Consider the following 16,954-nt stretch of genomic DNA (forward strand, 5'->3'; position numbering starts at 1 on the left):
TTAGATGCATATAATGCGAACTTTGTGGTTGCAGTTTGTTGTAATTTGACTTATTTTATAACTAACGTACCCATCACCGCAATCCGAGCACACCTTTCTTATGCCTGCGGTTAATAAAGGAGTCCGTTTTAGCTTGAGTACATTTTAATTGTTTTCATTTGGACGATTTTTCGGAAACAATCGCGGTGAATTTTAAATTTAAGATTTTACCGCATAAAGTTAGTTAATTAGTTAGACAATTAAATTGATGGCCCGGTTGAGCCTGCTTTATTGGTGGTCTAACTTCATGTACAATCCTCTCCTCCAATAAAATTAATCCGTTCAACTTAAATTGTCAACTTAAGAGTTTTATTTATAGGCTGCATAAAATGTGTTACAATAACACCGAAAAATTCTAGGTCAACATAACATAACCCCCATCCGAAATAAAAAAAAAATTGGCCATTGCACATACTGCATGGTAAATGTTTTCCTAATACTCTATATACTTGAAAGTAAAAGCTTCACACAGCCGAGCCGGCATTACCTCTTCCACCATATCACAAAAGCTTTTCCAAATTGTTATTCTCCCCTCTCCCGCTCTAAGAGAAGAGACACTCTGAGCGAATATCATGCGCGTATCAGAAAGTTCTCTGTTTATTTCCCAACATATGGGACGTAGCACTAAATTTGGGAACTGTATCAGATGCCACAATGTCTATGTGTATATCGTACGCCGATTTGGAGAGAACGGTAAAAATCAGCTATCACCATTTGGAAAGGCTTCCCCTTTCGATCAATGTGGAAATGAAATGAAATGTACGTTCCAGTTACCTTTGCAAAGATAACGAGAATTCTCTTTTCCAAAAATTTTTAGTCTCTATTTGACTTTCGTCGTTTTCGTACACATTTTTGTCGTGGAATGAAACTTTATCATCAATAATTTTGAAAAATTGCCGTGGCACATTTTGTTTTCGATTCTTTCTTTTTCTCAATGAAGGAGCACCAGAGAATGAAAACAATTATTCAACTAGTCACTAGTATTGATTGATATAAATCAGAGTGCAAAAAATATCTTGATAAAAGTAGAGGAAAATCTATGTAATATTGCGCGTGTGAAATGGCAACATGACTGTGCTCGTATTACGAAAAGGATATTTCAGAAAAATTTATGTAACAATTTTCGTGTTTGGATAACACTTTACGGTGATTTGGGGTAAAGTTTTGCCTGTAGGTTATTTTTAGACTAACGACTGCGAATATTGGAAGAGTGAATTTGTCATAAAAGTTTTATGAGTGGAAGAAAAATCGAAAAAAAATAAGTGAAGTTTATAAGCCGCTTCAGTGTAATTGCAATAGCTTCAATTGAAGTGAATACTCGAACACATCAGTGGATATGAAAAACATAAAATAAGGTGAATTTACGTTAATTATTTATTCCATTTTTTTTACAAAGCCTTAAACGAAAAATATTTTCTTTTTCGCCGCACAAAATGCGATTTTATTCATGAGAGAAAATAATTCCTCAAACAAAACAAAGTTACAGCGGCTTTAATTTACAATACAATTAACAATCTAATTAAAACCCACACCGGTCTTATGCGTTTTTCTCGTCTGTCGAAGAGAAAATTAACATTTGTTTGTTCGGTTCAGTCGGTTTTTCCAACCACATAATGCGGATGAAATTTTCTATAAAAGAATTATCAAAAGGGATCTCTCTCTCTTCCTTTCGTCTTATAACTAAAAGCGTTGAACGATTCCTTTAAAATAAAATTTTTAATTTGCATTTTATTCAAATTCGTTCGCTGAAAAGATATTATTGAAACGTATATATAGAGCCAGAGGATGGATGAAAGAAGTAGAATAAAAAAAAAACTTTTCGTAATTAAATCATTTTGATTAAAACTCATCGTGACACTGAGAATAAATTATTTGTTGGTAAATTCCTTTCGACAACATCGCCATTGGGCAAAGACTGATTATTGAGAAGTATTATAGACGGTATACAGATCATCCTAATTTTAAATATAAAGGAGACGAATGGGGCAAAAAAAAGAGTCTCGCTTGCGGACGTTTTTCGCACCATTTAAATATAGGAAACGGAGTGGCTTAAGATACAGTTAAAAGAATGTCGGTAGATCTTCTAAGTGTATTCATGTATTTTTACAGTTACATTTTTAGTATAAAACAATTTGTTGTGTGCTAAATAAATTCATGCCTGAAGGGCGGTTTTGTTTTTCAAATTTATTTTCGACATTCTTTTTAACTTTGCGTCCCTTTTCGTATTCAATTTTATTTGTTTCGTAGAACAAAATTTTGTTTAGAAGATGAGCGGTTTTCTGTTGGATCATAGGCATGATTATACTCTGATCAGACAGTATTGAGCTATTCCATCCAAGATAAAAACAGTTAAAGAAGGATGGCTGTTACTAGTAAATTTTTTATTACCACTCTTGGTTAGACAAAACCGAATGAAAACTACGGTTAAAGATTAGGTAAAAATTGGATTTTGACCTTTTTGTTTGCTAGTTCAAATACATTAAATTCCAGTAGAATGTCAAACACCATTCAACATTCACATAAAGCTTTGTCTAGCTTGGCTTTTTTTAAATACTACATTATTCCTCTGGTTCCTAGCAAACTTTTCTCCCCATCGACTTAAATGTTCTCCCACGTATAAGACAGTTACCTGAAACGCTGCACATCAAACAAGTAAATCGGCTTAAATATAACAGACTGATATCTGAACACTGAACATATAGCTGTAGAGTCTGTTATTCGAATGCAAAAGAAAGGAAAAAGTTTTCTTTGAAGTCAACGAAATCGTTCCGTCTACTCATTACTTTTCATTTTGAAGAATTCAATGGAAACGGTTGAATACAACCGTACTCACACAAAATGTACCACCACTTTGTTGTTCTTCTTATTAACCCATTTTAGATGTTTTGCCATTAAAGAACGACAAACAAGAATGTCGTTACATTTTTCTTGAGCATGGCAGTGCATTAATTAATGAAATAGATTTACATCGTCTGAATTCACTACCGTAATTATTTGGTTGCGTTACCACAGTTTAAAACCGTTGCACTTTTGTCTACTTATTTTTAATCAAAACGGTTTCAAAATGTTCACAACGCGCTGCAGTTTAAAAAAAGGTAGATAATTGAATACAATATATATCGAGTACAATATAAGCGTAGCCAGAAGGTCCACTTTACGTTGACATAAAGCTTAGTGGGAGCATTTCCATTTATGATAAATGTGAAGAAAAATGGTCGTTCAGGTTTATATCGAAGAAGCGTGGAAGTAAAAATATTATTATCTCAGACGCGACAGCATTCCAAAGAGGTTTTTTCATATCATTTTTAGCAGGTCGTGCACTCAAATGAAATGAAAACTGAAAATGTGAATTTCGAGCTGCAATATATCCATATCGTATTGGCTCGTTTGCAGTCACTTTTGTGACAAATTTTGTTTCTCTTTTTTTGTCATCATCGCAACATCGCAACGGCAATAGAAAAATTATTTAGCCTTTAACAGCGTTTAGTTTGGAATTTATTAGACACTAATTTTGAGGAATCAATTTAGTGTATTCTAGAGAATTTTTTGGAATTTTGGTAGTGATAGAAAACTTTCTGACATGTCGTTTAAAATTTAAAAATGTTTTGACTTGATCGGTTTCCGATAAAAAATCAAAAAATTTAACCTCTCGACTACCGCTCAAAGGTGGACCCGAGCCTGAACTTTGGTGATTTTGAGGAACTTCGGGAATGATGAGGAATTAATTCCCCAATCTTAGGGTTTGCCAACTTTCATAAAGTCTCTTACTTCTTTTGTTTAAGGTATCGTCGAGGGGACCGCACTGAATTTGCAACTCTTTTTGCGTGCAACTCTTTCTGCAACTCTTTTTCATCGGACCGAAAATCGGTGTTATTATCAGAGATATAATTACTTGAATTCAATGAAGATAGAAATGAATGGTTTGCTATGAATTGAATATAAAATGTTATTTTGTATTTTAGTAAGTTACTCGATAAAAAAGATTAATGTGTTGGGAACCGAAGTCAATACTTTATATTTGTATTACTTCCCAAGCCTTATTCTGTAAAATCTTTTTGAGGAATAGGATATTTCCTCAGAGAGTAAAAGGGAGGTAGATTTTCAGTTTTTGGCTTGTTTCTAATTCTCGATTTGTTCCATCTTCACGTAATGGTAGCGACTCTTTAGATTTCTACATTACAATGTAGTGAAACGGTTCTAATCATTTTTTGTTGTCTTGCGGCGAGTTTTAGTAATTTTTACAACAAAAAGCCAAAATTGTCTGAGATAAATGGAATGAAGGACATTCGTGAACATTCGTGTCAAAATTTTAAATTTCTTGTCAGTTGGTGTTCTCTACAAACACAGATTGTGTCTCTAACGTTCGTTCTCGAAATTCTTTTAATAATGTTATAGAATCTCTTATCTCTGTATTCTTACATGAATTGTATAGAATCTACCAAATTTATTTATAGAATGAAGATCTTTTTTCTGTGTTAATTCAAGATTTTGAATGTGCAACTCTTTTGCAACTCTTTATTTTTGGCACATGCAACTCTTTTGCAACTTTTTTTTTTTCGTTGTGCAACTCTTTTGCAACTCTTTTTTCCGCGTGCAACTCTTTTGCAACTCTTAATTTTTGCGTTCAACTCTTTTTTCAGATTGCAACTCTATGCAACTCTTTTCAGTGCGGTCCCCCTCGGGTATCGTCAATTTCAATTCAATTTCAATTTTCATTTATTTCCAAGAAAAAACTTCTAACATTAAACACACAGCGTAGCTCCAGTATGCGTTACAATTCTAAGGAGCTACAACATCGTCTATTTGCTTCATTAGAGATCTTGTTCTTTATTAGTTTGTCAATATGTTTTGGTCTATAACTGAAAACTGATCAGAACTCCAATAACAGATGACTCACCAATTAAAAAGATTATTCCTAATTTTAATGACGATAATATATCTTACAGCTTCATCAGATATAAATTCATTGCTTCTTATTCGTAAATCAGAAAACCTATTTTCCTGGACTCATATTCATAGTTTTCAAATGGAAAACAGTACAATGTTTGCTACTGTTTGAAAATGAGCAACCATCTCATTTCACATATTATCTAGAGACGTGTTTTCCCACTTTAGCATCCAACTCACGACTTCACTGTTGTAACTTTTTTTTATTATATTTTATTACACTGGAAATTATTCATTCTGCTCTAGGTTCAATGTTTGCCCTACAAATGTTTAAGTTTTATTTAAAAAAAAAATAATATAAAATCATGCACAGAGCTAAGCAATTGTTCTTGCAATTGTGCTACATATTCAGAAAGTAACAGCGTTAAATCGTTTCGCTCAGAACTATTTCTCTATCTAAAAGTTATGTAAATTCGAATCAAATAAAACTCAAAACAAATAACATTTTCAGTTTTGAGAATATGAATATTTTCTATTTAATATCGAATCAAACTTTTAAAAGTCTTAGTTAAACGTTTTCAGCGTTATATATCAACGCCCACATAAGCAGTTTACGATTCAAAAGTGAACTTTTATGTATGCATGGAAAACATTAATAAAGTGTAAACTTTCCTCAACATTTTCCACAATAAATTTAGATTATATGTCTATCAACTTTTCGTCAAGAGTGGAGAAAAAAAAATACCGCTTTTCTCAATCATCATTAAATTTTCACAATCCATTTAAATTTGCCATTCACCAACTTTATTATGGAAAGTTTCCCTTGAACTTACACTTTCAGATCTCACATATGCCCTCTTGTACGTTTCAATATTTGATTACGTTAATGAATCTGAATTAAATATTCTCGTGCGGACGCAGCAATTATGTCTAGCTTCTGGCTTTTTCCGTCTATTTTCGTATGATCGATATGTAGACAGACGTTTTGAATAAAATATAATTATTTAATATGAGTTCGAGACCAACAAATAATTCCTTCAACAGTTCCAGAAAGTTGGAGCTTCTTCTTCTTTTAGAAGTTATACGAAATGAACCATACGGAATATTCAGCATTCACACACAAAAAAATTCTATGCAAAAAGAAAATGATTTGAATTTCCATTTTTTTTTTTACTTCAAAATTTGAACATATCCGTTCGTTCATTTCCGAGCATTTACTTTAGATATTTTTTGTTATGGCACACAACTTGGAAATCATTTCCATAAAGATTGTGGAAAACATTGTCAAGAATATTAAAAAAATAAAGTAGAACATGGAACATCGCATATCTGTACCCGCATCCAGATATTATATCTGGTAAGCCTACCATACGATTTTTCAATTCCCCAAAGAACATTCTTCATATTTATTTTGCTATGCAAATTATTCATCTCAAAAGCCTCCCTTCATTTCATTTTGGTGGGAAAACATAATATTACATTGGAAGATGATAGGTAGATATTTTACCAAGGCAAATGCAAACCATCAACATCATTGCTGTTATATCACTCATATATACATACCTATAATACAGTCAACCAGCTAATCGAAAAAATTTTCTTTCGATGCTTTTTAATAATATTTTGTGTTGTTAAGCGTCTTTTGACATATTTCACTTAGTTGTGTCGTGTATTCGAGGAGGGGTGTGAATATTTTCATAAAATTTCCCTTTTCGTATGGTACGTCTAAGAATCAAGCCTACACACACATTCGGGAGGGTTGCTTGGAGTTTCTTACCTAACAAGAGGCATAGAATTTATAAACAACTCCGAACAGCAGAATATTATTTGTCAGTATTACGTTTAAAAATGTAAATTTTCTTGTATCTTATTTCTAGGTAGGTTACATAATACAAATATTTTTTCAAGATGTGATGTGAAAGGAAGTTGGTAAAGTGGAGAGGAAACGAATATAAATTTTAAAGAATTTTTTTTTGTTCCGCCGTACAATATGTTTGGTACGTGCTGGATTTATTTTTTATTTGATTTTCTTTTCGTTCTACTCATCTGTATTGATTTTACACTTCGGAAAAATCAATAGGACCTATGTAATTCATCGAATTGATGCCGCCAAAATCTATATACATATGGATTAATTACTAATCAAAACTATGTTTAATTAAGCTATCCCATGTCCCAAATACAAATAAAAACAAGGAAAATATTTATTATGCGGCTTGCTACTAAAAACAAAAAATTCCAAAAAAAATCATAAAATATTCATGCAAAACAACTTGAATAATGTATTCAGTGCAAGAGTTTCCATAAACCAAAAATGGAGCTGGAAAAAAATTGTTTAAGCAAAAAATGTATTTTTCCGTTAATAAAAAGGGGGATCGATGACAACAACAAATTACAAAAAATGTGGTCATCTGACTGGTTGGATAATAGGTATTATTGGCAAGAAAATGCATTTAATGTTTTGTTGTATTTTTCGTGTCCTTCGTGTTCGGCATGTTATGAATGTTTTTTTTTTCCTCCCAAACTGCACATTGAATTTGTAATTATTTAAATTCACTTGTACGAATGTTCCCAACAATGCAAATGAACGTAGCGCGCGGTAGTGCGACACATTGGTTAATTTATTATTACGAATATACCATTGTACATTTACATATATATGCATACAGTACGAGAGTCTGTCCATATCGCTATATATAAATAGAAGTTGTTTCGGTAAATTTTATCTTTTCTCAACCACTCAACCTTTTGACTTCGCTACCATCTTTTTTACTTTTCTTAACGTACATTCATGCCACACAACGACATTTTCCTCCAACTAGACGAAGATTTGACTGACGTCCCTCCACTGAAAGAATGATATTCGACGTAAATTGTCGCTTAGTCCCTTAAGTACACTATTGTGAATAAATCAAACGGAGAAAGCAGTTTTTTTCGTTACATGTTTCACACAAACGAAAAGTTTCACAAACAAACACAACGTTAGAATTCCCTATAATAGTTTCGCTTTGTGGGTGGAGTGAACGTGATTCGCTTTTTTGTTAGTAACTTCTCCAACTTCTGCATTTTAATTGTGGAAATATATTTTTTATGTGCTTTTACATGGCAAGGAATATCGTATTATTCTATCAGGCAAATATTACATAAGTTTTCGTAGTATCATACAAGGAGCAGAATCATCCGTAATTCCATAAATGTGTACACAATTACTTAATTAGTTCTTTGAATAGCAGCTGTACCACCCCACAATTCATATTCTTAACGAGAACGTACTTTATGTTGGATATAAAATGTACATCATTAAGAAACGTTGTAGCTACCTTTATTTGTATAAAACGAAAAGCTTTGCGGTTGAAACAAATTAAAAGAACATAAATAGCCGAAAAGATGTTGCACACAAAAAAAATAATTCACGGGGTATATAATATGTTCGAGTTAAAAAAAAAACGTGAAAGACATTGAGGCGAGAATATAAATAAAAGAAGAAAAGACGCTTACAAATGAATGAATGTACCTGGCTTTGAATAGCTTTAAAAATGGGTAAAGAAATGGAGAGAATTCAGCTTTTTTACATTGAAAAATTGAATGAATTAATTCAAGATTCTGTGTGGTCATGCCTGTTCGTAATATCTTAATACCACAATACCTACCCTCCTCCACGACATAATTAACGTCACACAAACTTTTCCTATACATAATTTTGTGAAATTAATAGAAAAGTTGAAAATAGTTTAGAAATTCGCATCATTTTTGTTAAAATTTTAACAACACACAAAACCGTTGTGTTTCAATTAAATAGCCCTTCATATATTTATGTATAAATCTGGCCCGTCAACATGAGTCTCCACTCTTCGCTATCATGTTTTAAATGTTTCATGCCGCAATTCACTCATTGTTATAATCCATGTTATGAACACTGAACACTCACATCGTCAAGTATCATTACCTCCAGTCTGACGCTCTTTCCGCATATGATAAGCTAAAATTTAAATTAATGAGGTGTCGCAGCTTTGCTCGTAAAGCATAGGTATCTAGAAAAAGAGGGAAAAAAATTCTAAAAGCGGTTTTTAACTGTGAAAAATTTACTTTTTTTTACTGACATAAAATTCCGCAAAGTACTCGACTGTAAAAGCGCTCTTCCGTGTGCAAATATGAATATGTTTCACTGCAAATACAATGCCGAAATTATGTGTGGATTTGCATTAGAATAGGAAAATCCCATTCGGTAGGTATAGTACAAGTAAACAAGGTGATTTTATTATTCTGATTTCTGTCCGCCGACTCCGCCTACCACCGACCACACACTAGCAACAGTTTATGATTAACAAAAAAAGGTAAAATCATAAAAAATTCATACAAAATTACAGTTTGCGTTGGCAACATAGGGTTTCTTCTGGCAACGCTGCCAAAAATATAATGGAATCGATGAAGCTATTTCAATCAACATTTTAATTTAAAAAACAAACAAACCGATTCATGCATGAAAGTATTGGGTTCTTCTATCCAAATCGGTGAAAACAAAAACAAAATTGCTCGATTCAAGGTTCAACATGAACATTATCCGTACAGTGTTATTAAAAGCTTTTTGGATATTAGGTATAATTATAGGGGTGGGTTTTAAGGTTATTTTTTAAAACTTTCAGTTTTTATAGTTTCCAATTTTTGCATTAAAAATTTCTTTAATACGACAGACACCTGTTCACCGAACCGAAAGCATTCGTCTGCTGTAACAGGCATTTAAAAGGGTATCAATTACTCATATGTCTCTCATATTATGTATAGATACTTGTAAAGTGCTGAGTAAACGCCCCAAAACACGAAATTGAACTTGTGTTGTTGTCTATCACGACATAAAAAATCAACAGAGAAGAAAGTTTTGATGAAAATTATTAAGCATTGTATTTGATTGGCTTTGAACATCCTCTCTTGATACATAAATATCTTGGATACAGATGTTTATACAGACATGCACGCCTTGGATACAAATTCAATTGTTTGCATTTACTAAAAATGGCGTCAAATTCGATTTTAGTAGCACAAGATGTTTGATATGAGAATAAAAATTAAATGACAAGAAGAAAAATTACAAGATGCAGTTCATCCTCGAGTTATCAAGGGGCGGATAAACGTAAAATAGTTACTTTCCAAACGCATGCTGAAAGGCTGGTTTAGCGAATGAGAGGTTAAATTCGCTATGTATTCACCCGGAAATCACATAAATATCAATTTATTGCATCTGTTCCTTCTTGTAACATTAGAATTTTCAACTTATTTATTAATGCCAAATATTTTAAAGTCGGAGCGTTATAATTTCATCGATTCTACTCATTTAATTCATTTTTAAATAATTGTAGTTTTCGAAGAAATCATGTCGAAAACTTTACAGTATAAAAGCTTAGACCTGCATTTGAACGCAGGTATACCGCGAGTAAACAGCTCTAATGCGCATGTGTAAGCTTTTATACTGTAATGTTTACGAAATGATTTCTTGAAAAACTACAATTATTTAAAAATGAATAGAATCGATCAAATTATAATGCTTCGACTTTACTTCACTCCTAAGGGTATATTTTTTTGAATTGAAAATTTAGAGCCTCGGCAATTCTCCGCTATCAAAATATTTTCGCCGACAATAACGGATTTGTTCCACAGTTTTTCCGGCTCTTTCCATTCAGACCTCCGCCAATTACAATAGCTTTGTATGACCACCTTTACCTCAGATCAAATTTTTAACACTTTGAGGCAATAGAGGAAAGATCAGTTTAATGCCTGAAACTACGATTTTTTCTTGAAAATAGAGTTTTCAGTTAAAAATTGTAACGCATCAGACCGTTATTTGCGGAATCTGCCCTTACATACATTTGGCTATAAATGAAGTAATTAGTTGGAGCTTAGTCCTCATTTCTTCGACACGGTCGGCAATCAGTCTGAAATTTACTATTTTTTCTTTCAATTTACGATTATCAGTCACATGTTTGCATCAGGCTGCAATTAAATATTAAATGGAGGAAGGTGGGATCGATTGATAGTGAGGCAGTTAGATCATTTATAATTCCACACAGATTGCACGAAAATTGAATCAGATAGAGTTTGATTCTAGACTTTAAAATGGTTTGTACATTTACCTCGACAGGCAATGACATTCAATTTAAGGGTTACACTTTTTCGTTGTTTCAGCTAGTCCCAGTTTTCATACATTAGTGTTTAGGCGTGTGATCTCAATCAATTATTTGTAGAGGATAGAGAGACAGCAAAACGTTTAAGAGATCTATAGGAATCCCACGAAACGACCAGCTGGAACAAAAATAATAAAAGTGTAACCGTAATGTTGAAACTAACTGTAGACCGAGCTCAGTTATTCAACGTGACGCCTCAATATTTACCTTAGGGTGAATAATCCAAATTCTGAGTTTTTTTTATCCGCGAGTGTATTTACCCAGCCACAGAGACAGATATAATACTCTGACGAAACGAACACAAGATGGTAAAATTACCTGAAAAATGTGAAACTATCGAGAAAATCTATAATTTTTTTCCTTCTTCAATATTATTATTCTGTTCAGAGCTGAACCGTCATGGTACCTGAATACCAATGATACCAATTGACTAGTTTGGTCGAAAAGATTAAAAATAAATGGAAAAGAAAAAAAAACGAAAATAATAATAAATTATAATATGGGGATGATAGAATCGAACATTCGGAATGTATATCCGATTTATTTATTTACTGGAGAGAAAATATGTAAAAGGGATTTTTATGGGCATCTCTTTGAAAATCAAATAATAAGCGATGTTGTGAATTTTAAGTTTTCCAATCGAATAAATTTGATTTTATTATAGTTATCCCGAAATTGGTTTGCCAATAAATTTTCTTGATGGCAAAAAATATTGTATGACTATTATGATCAAAAAAAAACTCCAAATTCATTCAATTGGAATTACCTGCGTAAAGGTCACACATATCACTATGATTGTGTGTATCATAATCAAAATACTTATAAAAAAAGAACGATTCCCTTTCTTCATAATTAATACAAAGTCAGCCGAACAATTGACTTCGTTTCGATAAATATGACCAAAACGTGGAGCTGTTTGTACTCCAATTATAATGAATAAACAAACACATAGTTCACGCATTTGAAAAATATTTATCTACGATTCCTACAGCATATAGCCGTCCAATAGTATATGAAAAAAACAGAGAACTATGTATATATCTAATACGTGTAGTAGCAACCCCATAACCCAACGGAGTGATTACAATCGTGTTGTGTCGCTATAATAGTTCAATTGTGTATGCTTTTTGGTTTATGTGAAACGGAAGGCTGTTTTAACAATGAAAACGTCGGGAGGGAAAATGTGTACCGAGAGGCAATACACACTGGTTATTGTTACATTATTTATGATTTTTGTAAATAAATACTGGCTCGGTCGAGTGCTGGTCTTGGTCTCATGGGCTTTTCAACATAACAATAACGAATTGTTGTTTGAAATATAAATAAAACGAGAGTGGGAGAAAATGTGTTTGACGAGATTTTGTTTTAATTTTTGGTTGATTAATTGGAATGAAACTTTTTTTTTCTGTACATAAATTGTTCTGGAAATTAAATGGTTTTTTTTTGTTGGGCTGCAAATTAATTTTAATTGATTTTAGTCAACAGTTTCGCAGAAAGCATTAAATTTGCCAAGTAAATTGACCTGAAAATTTATATCGGTATATCGGTTTATATCGGACTGACTGACATAAGAAAATTTTATTGCTCCCTTTTTCTGTCACATCAATCAATCATTCCATTAAATGCCAATATTTATTGCGACGATGGCACATGGGCGAAAAAAAAAACTAAAATTTATTGCTTAAATCCATTATAATTTCAATGCCATATTAAACCTACACCCAACAACTAAATTTGAATATGTCTCTATGGAAAAGCTTAACGCTTTATTTTCCATTAAACAATTTGTCAAATATACGCATACACGCGTCATAATCACAGTCTGCATGTTATATCACCATTTCTACTACAAAGCAGAAAAATTGCGTGATTTATGAAAAATGAAAAAAAAAACATTTTCCTGTGTAAAAGGTAAAAATATTCGAAAAGAACACCTCGATTTTTTTCGAAATTTCGTATTTTACCGAATAAAAACCTGTGCTGTGTTATTATGTGTGTATAATCTGGCAATTCCACTTTTCTGTTTTTATATTTTTTGACCAACAAAACTATGTGCCGTTGTAAACGGGAATTTTTTTCTAACATTGTAATGGTATCTCAATGCTACAAGGAAATTGTATTTGTGCTCCACTTTTCCTCTATTAAATATTACAATACCTCCTTTACGCACCCGTCTGTGGAACGGAATGTGAAGCTACAAGAATTCCACAATCAGTGTCTTGATTAAACTAAATTCTGAAAATTTGAATTTTCCATTCCCAAAACAGCGAATGAAAAAATTATAAAGTGCAACCTTCAATTAGCCATGGAATGCTTCGGAAAGGAGTAGTTATTATCGCATCTGTCTTAGACGATTGATTATAGAAAATTTCTTTTGTTGTAGCATGAACGGTGTGAAGGCAATATCCGACCTTGATAGATACTATACATGCTAGTGGAAGAAAGACGAATGTAGAGAGAGGAGAACTGAAAGTGGTGACGAATGAACAACTTATGAAAACCTACAAACGATGATGTTTAATGTAACTTTATAAAAGAACCTCCTTCAGAACTAATCGTGTATCTTTAACGAATTTGTCGATAACAGATGACTATTGCCCTTTTTTACACAGGATTGGCCTACACTGAGAAAAAAGATTACGTCTAACACGTATAAAGTGTGGTAAGGAAGTTATACGCCAGACACGTATGCGTGCTAACGTACGATACGTATTGTTATACATACGTCTTGTATAAAATACGAGTGGCATGTTTCTTACCTTAGTCATCGTATATTATAGAGTGACTATGTATGGAAATACGTGTCGTGTGTAAGTACGCATACGTGACTGGTGTATAACTACCTTACCACACTTTATACGTGTGAGACGTAATCTTTTTTCTCAGTGTACCAAAAAGTAACTGAAGAGAAAGATTTTAAATCACAATAACCGAACTAACGATTCCATTCCGCTCGTCTTATCTTCGACTACTTAAAACGAAAATTCTATAAAAGTAATGGCAATTGTTCCAGTTATCGAGCTAAACAAAATCTATTCAAACGACTACCAATCATGAGAATATTATCAAATCTTTTATCTGAGGTCATTCCATCAATCGTTTTTCTTTCTTTTTGTTTCGTACCTTTACCAACCTTCGACTCGATTAAACATTTCAAAATTTCCATTAAATTCGTATACCTTCCTATCTTTTACTACCTTTATGGCAGTAAATAAAACGAAAATTTTCGCCAATACCCCGTAACAAATCTTCATCCTAACATATCCATTGAAACAAAACAAAAAAAGAGAGCTTTTTTCGGGCCAAAATTTTTTCTCATCTATCTACGGTTTTAAATAATAAAATATTTACCCTTTGCCTCGATATTTGTTTTGTTGATACAAAATACCCAAAGTTGTGTAAATAAAGCTGCCACGGAACAATGGCTGAGAATATTACGGCAAATATAATGGGATCAATAAAATGCCATATCAGTAGCTACAAACCGAAATTGACAATAGAACTGACTCGGTAAGAAGTTGTGGAGGACATAAACAGATAAGGAACAATGGAACGAATGAGATATTCACCCTGACTTTAACCATTGTTGATATGGGTGCATTACGATATTTTCGTTGTTACAATATTTTTTTCGTGTTCGTAGACTTTCGGTATAATTTTCTCGTGTTCTCAAATGATATTCATCTTAAGGATGGTTTATTATTCTTTTATCACACTTGATGAATCGTTTGTATTTTATCATTTTAGGCGAGAAATGAGCTTACATTTTTTTCATTGTAAATTGTTTTTCTTTTCTTTCTAAAATGAAAAGGATACAGGTTTGTGGTCGGTCTTTAAAAAAAAACCTATGAATCAAGCTAATAAAACTCGAGATGAGATTTCATTCATTTTTTAGTAGGACAATTTGTAGGATAATAATGGTGCTATTAATACAGAACTCGATATCTTTCTGACGTGACGTCATCAAGTTTACAGTTCGTACTTTTCCTATTGGAATATGGTCGAGAGCGCACGAAACGGTTGGTTTAACACGTGCGAAGAACAACACTGAAGTGTCTATTGGGCCTGTTATGATATCGCACAAGACACTTAATCAGAAGAGACACCGTGTCTCACCTGAAATTGAAGTGGTACTAGCGAATAATAGAATCGATTTTGTAGCCTGGGAAATAATTGTGGGATCCTTTAAGGAAGGACATATTATTTGTAATTTGAATTACCCAATTTACCGATGAAACTACTGAAATTATCAAAAAATAAGTTTGATGATTTTGTCAGTAAATTAATTAATTTCGGTGGTTTAAACAGTACATTCGGTAATTCAAATTACAAATAATAGACCTTAAGAGTGATATCGCCAAAACTTGAACCAATTTGAAAACAATGGTTCGGCAATCCAGGCAAGCTACAGCTCGTTTGAATCGTCTTTCAATTCTAAGAAATAGGTATCTTTTAGTTTTTCTGTTAGTTTACCATTTTCTGGGTGAACATGTGAAAAGTGATAGCATGTCAAGGGGTGGTGAAAACAGTTTTTTTGTGATAGCTCAAGATAGACATGTTTCTAAAAGTTGAAAATTTGTAGGAATATAGGCATTTGACAGACCTTCATCAAGAGTATAATCATCGGTATGGGCCGCCACCCGTTCTGGACTTATGACTCAAAATATGGTCAATGTTTGGACAGTCCTACTGGCTTGCAACAGAATTTATCTTAGGTTTATTATATGTGGAACGAAAGAGGGTAAGTCCAGCTACAAAACCCTATAGTCAGTTCCGCGGATAAATTCTGTTGCAAGCCAGTAGGACTGTCCAAACATTGACCATATTTTGAGTCATAAGTCCGATGATTATACTCTTGATGAAGGTCTGTCAAATGCCTATATTCCTACAAATTTTCAACTTTTAGAAACATGTCTATCTTGAGCTATCACAAAAAAACTGTTTTCACCACCCCTTGACATGCTATCACTTTTCACATGTTCACCCAAAAAATGGTAAACTAACAGAAAAACTAAAAGATCCCTATTTCTTAGAATTGAAAGACGATTCAAACGAGCTGTAGCTTGCCTGGATTGCCGAACCATTGTATTTATTTTCACCAAAATTGGTTCAAGTTTCGGCGATATCACTCTTAAATAATCTCATGTTCATAACAATCTGTTTAGTTCCCATGAAAGATCTGTGGTAAAAACCTTCCAATTTTATAAAAGAATCAAAAAGTGTATTCACGAAAAAAGTCAGATCGAGTACTACAAATTATAAACACACTGCACGCTGTACATAAGTTTTTGGTTGTGGACAGAGCTTAAATTCAGCTTTGACTGGTTGTAGTTATGGTTAGTTAGTTTCGACTTTTTGTTTTGTTATGCAATTTCGTCCGCTTTAATTTCCAACAATCTTGCAATCTAGTTAATAATAATCAGAAAATGATCCGCATAAATATGCAACAATTAATTACAACTAAAATAATTTGTTCAATGAACATTTTAAGGAATATAAATTCAAATCAAAATTGGAATGAATTAGCAAGATTCTGATTCAATAAATTCGATTTTGTAAATTAAAGGCTAATAATTTCCATGCGGTCGTTGGAAAATGCTAAAAGAGAAACTTTATAATTAGATAAAGTTTTATGTTCGAAAATTTTGCTATTTGAAAATAATTCGGAAACGAAATCAACGAAAATAAATGAATGATGTTGGTTGACCCAAATAGCAACGATTGAAACGGGGGAAAAAATTAACAGAAGAAAAAGAGAGAAGGAAATTGATCAATGGCTTGGAAATTTATTTAAATTCTAAAAATATTTTCTTTTCTTTGGAATCGAATACACTTTGCGGCGACAACATCGA

The 16,954-nt window shown here is 32.7% G+C and overlaps 1 protein-coding gene and 1 long non-coding RNA gene across 5 annotated transcripts in view; one reads left to right on the forward strand and one right to left on the reverse strand.

Annotated features, from left to right (window-relative positions):
* The first annotated feature begins 854 nt into the window (after positions 1-854).
* The window catches only part of LOC119076225 (nephrin), a 173,624-nt gene continuing 157,524 nt past the window's right edge, over positions 855-16,954 (forward strand). For all 4 annotated transcript variants that reach the window (XM_037182881.1, XM_037182882.1, XM_037182883.1 and 1 more), the window contains exon 1: positions 855-1,394. The gene's annotated coding sequence lies outside the window, so the exon portion shown is untranslated. The remainder of the gene's footprint in view (positions 1,395-16,954) is intronic.
* On the reverse strand, positions 1,213-13,993 carry LOC119076227. Its single transcript, XR_005087581.1, has 3 exons — positions 13,726-13,993; positions 9,616-9,621; positions 1,213-1,225 (listed from the first exon to the last, which is right to left on the reverse strand). It is a non-coding gene; the product is annotated as an uncharacterized LOC119076227 (long non-coding RNA).

The sequence above is a fragment of the Bradysia coprophila genome, unplaced genomic scaffold (assembly GCF_014529535.1).
Source record: "Bradysia coprophila strain Holo2 unplaced genomic scaffold, BU_Bcop_v1 contig_232, whole genome shotgun sequence".
Classification (NCBI taxonomy): Eukaryota; Metazoa; Arthropoda; class Insecta; order Diptera; family Sciaridae; genus Bradysia; species Bradysia coprophila.